At 38.3% G+C, this 6040-nt stretch overlaps 1 non-coding gene across 1 annotated transcript; it reads right to left on the bottom strand.

Moving 5' to 3' along the window:
• Window positions 1-5468: 5468 nt before the first annotated feature.
• LOC148546194 (small nucleolar RNA R71) lies at window positions 5469-5575 on the bottom strand. Its single transcript, XR_015901928.1, has one exon. It is a non-coding gene; the product is annotated as a small nucleolar RNA R71 (small nucleolar RNA).
• Window positions 5576-6040: the final 465 nt, after the last annotated feature.

The raw sequence follows: 6040 nt of genomic DNA, 5'->3' as shown, positions 1-6040 counted from the left end.
TGAGCACCTCCCCTAACTAAATGCTTGTGGTGTGAAGGTGTCAAGTGAAAAGTTTGAGACTGAGCAATGAAATTCATGATTCCAAAAGTAAAAGAATGTGCCTAAGAACGCTGGACACCACTGGCTGGGGATTCTAGCAAAACTGAATCACAATCCTAAAGGGTTCACCCAGTTAAGTGTTTGTGGCGTTTATGTATCCGGTGGTAATACGGGAAAACAAAATGCTTAGGGTCACGGCTAGGCTCTAAAAGAAGCTGTGTTCAAGAATAAAAAAGAGCTAAACTAAGAGAGTTAATAATATCATCCAGATTCTGAATTCCTAAAGACACCAACACTTCTGAGTTTCAAAGGATAGTGAGATGCCAAAACTGTTCAGAAGTAAATGGTTACTAGTCCCGCTCATCAATTGGAACTGAGCTTCATTGAAAAACTCTGAGATCCATTGTATCCTTCTCTTCTTCCTGATCCTACTTTGTTTTTGGTTGATTGGAGACAAGCAACAGTTTAAGTTTAGTGTTCTGATGAGCGGATATTTTATACACTCTTTGGCATCATTCTCATATTGTTTTAGTTATGTTTTGTTTCAGTTTTATTATATTTTCATAGGTTTTAGTGCTAAATTCACATTTTTGGATTCTACTTTGAGTTGTTGTGTTTTCTGATGATTTCAGGTAACTTCTGGCTGAAATCAAGGAGCTTTGGCAAAGTCATATTCAGAGGTACAAATGACGCATTCCCAACGGCATTGGAAAGCTAACTTCCAGTGCTTTCTAGCAATATATAATGGTCTATACTTTTCTTCGAAGGAGCCTGCCCATACTGGGCGTTGAACGCTAAGGAGCTAACCCCTGGCTAGCGTTCAACGCCCCAAGGAGACAAGCCATTGTTGAACACCCAAGAACCACCCCCTTAGGGTGTTCAACATCCATCAAGACACAAGGCAGCGCCAATCACCCCCTAATGGGTGTTCACACCCATTCCTCAAAGTTGGATGCCAAGCTCAGCCCAAGTACTCAACCAAAGTGGGCCCGAGGATGGATGTTCGCACCCATAGTCAAGTCTGTCATACTTTTTGTACTTCTTAGTTATTAGATTAGTATTTAAAGGAGAAGATCACCTATGTTTAGGATCTTCTGCCTCATCTTTACCATTTCACGTTTTACTTTCTATAAAGCATGAGCAACTAAACCTCCTAAGTTAGGGTTAGGAGCTTTACTGATTCTCATGGATTAATAATATTACTGTTCTATTTCAATACACGTTTGATTCCATTCTCTTGTGCATTTTTGATGAATCCATATTTGATGATGATTTTTGGTTGAAATTGAATGGATTTCATCATATAAACTTGCACTTATTCCCTTAAATAGCATGCTTTTGAACTTTCCTCCTAATTTTTGCTTGATTATGAAAACATGCTCTTTTGTGCCTAATTCGATTAATTTTATCCCATTTTCCTTCCATTCAATGCCTTGATGTTGTTTGTGAGTGATTTCAGATCTATAAGGTAGGAATGGCTTGGAGAGAATGGAAGAGGGGCATGCAAAGTGGGGGAAGCATGAAGAATCAAAGGAGAAGAGTGATAAACCCCAATTTTGTGGTTTATCTTATGCTTATTTTGGGGAATTTTATCACCTTTTCTCACATTTATTCAATGAAATAGCATGGTTTTGTAATTCTCCCTTAATTTGGGCTTAAGTGTAAAAACATGCTTTTTAGGCCCTTAAATTGGTGATTTTAATTCACTTTAATTCCATTCGATGCCTTGATGTGTTTGTTGAGTGATTTCAGGTTCATAGGGCAAGTATTGGATGGAAGAAATGAAGAGGAAAGCATGCAAAGTGGAGAATTCATGAAGAAATGAGCATTTGGAGAATTGAGGGCCACGCACACGCGTCATACACGCGTACGCGTGCATTGAAGATTCGCAAGCCACGCACACGCGTCAAGTACGCGTACGCGTGAGTAGAGGTTTTGCTAGCGACGCGCACGCGTGATGATCAGCACGTGACCCACTTAAAGTGAAATTGCTGGGGGCGATTTCTGAGCTGCCCAGGCCCAAATCTAACTCGTTTCTAAGGGTATTTGATGCAGAATTGAAGATTGAGCAAGGGGGAGCACTTAGTTGTAGAATAGCATCATGTAGTTTAGTTTCTAGAGAGAGAATCTCCCTCTTCTCTCTAGAATTAGGGTTCTTAGGGTATTTCCATCTTAGATCTAGGTCCAATTTCATGTTTTCATCTTGTTTCCTTTATGAATTCTTGCTTCTACACCTTTATTCTCTTAGTTTGTGATGTTAATTTTATTTTTATGCCTCTTTTATGTTCATGCACTCATGTTGGATTTGGATCTCTTTTAATGCAATTTGATGTTGATGTTCTTTTATTGATGATTTGAGTTGTTGATTTACTTTTCTTGCAATTAGTAGTTGTTAGATTTTATTATTCTTGCATATTTACCATGCTTTCCTTTGATACCTTCCAAGTGTTTGACAAAATGCTTGGTTGAACTTTAGGGTAAATTTTGAGCATTCTTTGCTTGGAAAGAGTAATTAGGTAATCTTGAGTCATGAATACCCAATTTAGATTGGTGACCTAGAGTTGTTAGCTAATATTATTTTCATTGACACTAATCTCTTGTTAATTCAATTAGTAGGTGATTAGGACTTTTGGATTGAGATTAGCTAGTCTTATTAGACTTTCTTTGAGTATGAGGATAACATGGTACCTTCCTCCATCATCGGGGATGACATAATAAGATAAATTCTTGTTTATTATTGTGACATAATTAACTAGACTTGTTTGACGTTCTCCCTATGTGAAGATAACATGATACCTTCTTCCATTTGTTGGAGTTGACTAAATAAGATGAATTAATCATTGTATGACTAGGATAGAAAGCCTATACTCTCGATCCTTGCCATGAATGTCTCTCTTTATTAATTGCTTCTCTTTATTACTTGTCTTCTTTAAATGCTTGCTTGATTTACTTTTCTTGTCATTTATTTTATTGCCCCTTTCATCAATCAAACCCCTTATTCTTCATAGCCAATAATTGACCATTTCATTGCAATTCCTTGTGAGACGAACCAGAGTTTAAACACTTCGGTTAATTTTCATTGGGGTTTGTACTTGTGACAAAACCAATTTAAATTTGATGTGAGAGTTGTTTGTTGGTTTGGAGCTATGCTTACAACGAAGTAATTCTTTTCTATAAGAAGAAAATATAGAACGACAATAATTCTCATCTATCAAAGAGCACAGCGATGTGTGCATACGCATAGACCTTCGTGCGTACGCACAACCATCAGAGCAGAGCCACGCATGTGCGTGAGCCGCATCGTGCACGTCGCGCGTCCATTCAAGCATCACCTAGTGTGCGTACGCACACGTCTGTGCGTACGCACAGGTGGCCACACATGCCTTCATTAAAACTACACGTGACTCGTGATTTTAGTGGATTGGAGGCCCATTTCTGAAGCCATTTAGCTCATAATGAAGGGAAAATGAAAACCATAGCATAGCATAACATTAGGGTAGCTTAGGAGTAGTAGTAAGAAGCTTTAGTATAGTTTTTCTTTAAGTTTTTCATCATCTCTACTAGGGTTTATACTAGGGCTTTTACATTCAAGTGCCATTTCTATTTTTGATCTTGGATTTTGTTAGCTTCCATTGTAAGTATCTCTTTGTTACTACTCTTTATAGCTACATTGTTCTTACTCTTTCTTATATTTCAAGTTATAATTCAATTTTACTTCTCTCTTGCAATTTCAATTTCTTGTTGATGAATTTGATGATTGATGATTGTTATATGCCTTTATGAGTTGTTATTGTTAATTAAGATCATTTGTTGCTTTTAGTTTTAAACATTTTCTCATTTTTTCCATGTTTAGTGTTTTTTCCTACCAAGTGTTTGACAAAATGTCAATTATGATTTTGGGCTAGTTTTTTATCTCTTGGCTTGGGAAAAGTGAGCAATTGGGTTCCTAGAGTTAGAATGTCCAACATTTAGTGTCAATTCTTAGATTGTTAATTGTTCTTGTTCCCACTAACCCTAATTTGTTGCTAAGGCAATTAGCAAGCAATTTAGGATTTGTGGGTTAAGAACACTTATGCTCATTTAACTTACTCTCCGATGTGAAGGTTAATCAAGTGAGATTAATCCACTCTAATTGTCATAGTTGTGGTTCCAACAAGGAAAGGACCCTTAGCTCATTCCAAGCCAAGATACCTTTTATGCTTTAAATCTTTCATACACATTTACATTAATCTCTTTTATCCCTTACTTGTTTATATTGCATAGTTAGTTCATTAATTCCTTTATTAGTTCATTTATCACAATTTTGCATGTTCTTTTATTGCTTTATATGTTTATCTCTTCATTGAAAATCCCATGAGCATCACGACCGGAATTGTACACTCATTGGTCTCAAGTGTCCTTAGGAGATGACTCGGGAACTAACCACTCCCGGAATTGAATTGGTTTTTAATAGTGACATCTCTTTGAATTCAAACTTTGATTGTGGGTCAATTGTGGGTTAGGACTATACTTGCAACGGAGAAATTCTATTTTTGAGAGAATTTCCTAACCCGCTTTGGGCTCGTCCATCAAGTTTTTGGCGCCGTTGCCGGGATTCACTTTAAGGCAATGAGTGCTATAATTTTGGTTGTTGTAAATATGTGAATAGTGTGAATACTTGGTTTTTGTTTGCTATTTGGCACTAATTTGTAGATAGCATTTCTATCTAGCTAGTCTTAGTAGTTATTGATTGTTAATTTGGTTTTTGTTTATTTGTCTATTGTTGTTTTGATTTTCATAATTGCATGCTTTTACTGCTATCTCAGTTGAATGACATGGTCGCTTCTAGACCCGAGCTTGGCCCCATTTGATCTGGAAATAGAAAGAACTTTAACTCATATTAGGCAAGCTCGGCGCCGGCTAGCATTTGTGAATAGTGAATCGGGCTTGCTTGAAGAGCACACCAATTCACTATCACCACAATCCATGACCATCATTCTTCAATTAACGAGGAAACCTTATATTCATCTGTGGGGAGTGCTGAAATCTCTTTGAGTGACTCAGGTGACAACACCATGGTGGATCCACCTCGTAGAATCACCTTAAGGGAAGCCGGAGCTCATGATATTAACTTGCAACCGATACAAATCTGGTATCCGGCTTTAGATCCAAATTTTGAGCTCAAGACCGGCACGATAAACTTGCTCCCCAAATACAATGGACTACCCAGAGAAAACCCTCTTAAGAATCTTAAGGACTTTCAAGTTGTATGCTCCACTGCGAGAAGACATGGTGTGGATGAAGTAGCAGTTTTGGTGTTCGCTTTCCCTTTCTCTTTGGAGGGAAAAGCGAAAGAATGGTTCTATACTCAACTGGGAGATGTGATTTCCAACTGGGACTTGCTGCGTAAGGAATTTCTAGAAAAGTTCTATCCACCTCAGAAGACAGATAAGCTGTGAAAGGAAATCTCTTGCATTATGCAAAGAAATGGGGAGACTCTTTATGAGTACTGGGAGAGATTCAAGAAGTTGTTGGAAGCTTGCCCCCACCACCGTATTAACGAGTTGGGGGTTATTAGTTATTTTTGTCAAGGGATGAACCCCCAAGATAAGCTTCTTCTAGATGCCTCTAGTGGAGGATCCCTCACTAAAAACAAGACCACCGAGGAAGCTTGGGAAATCATAGCGGACTTGGCGGACTCCACTAAACACTCAAGGGCGAGAAATCCACAACCAAAAGCTTTAAGTGAAGTTTCTCCTTCCGGAGATGCCATTTTAACTAAAACCCTCGGTGAGATGACAATTTTGTTGAGACAAATCACCCAAGGACAACAAATTCCCCAAGCTTTGCTATCTCCTCCACCTCAACCTCCAAGAATCGAAGGACCACCAAGATCATGCGGTATTTGTGCTTGTAACAACCATTACACTGATGAGTGCCCTCAACTCCAAGAGGACACTACATTAGCAGTAGCCAATCCATACCCACAAAGGTCCAACTATAATCAAGGAACTCCTCAACA

The sequence above is a fragment of the Arachis ipaensis genome, chromosome B9 (assembly GCF_059453495.1).
Source record: "Arachis ipaensis isolate K30076 ecotype BB chromosome B9, ASM5945349v1, whole genome shotgun sequence".
NCBI lineage: Eukaryota > Viridiplantae > Streptophyta > Magnoliopsida > Fabales > Fabaceae > Arachis > Arachis ipaensis.
This window is presented reverse-complemented; position numbering and strand designations above follow the sequence as displayed.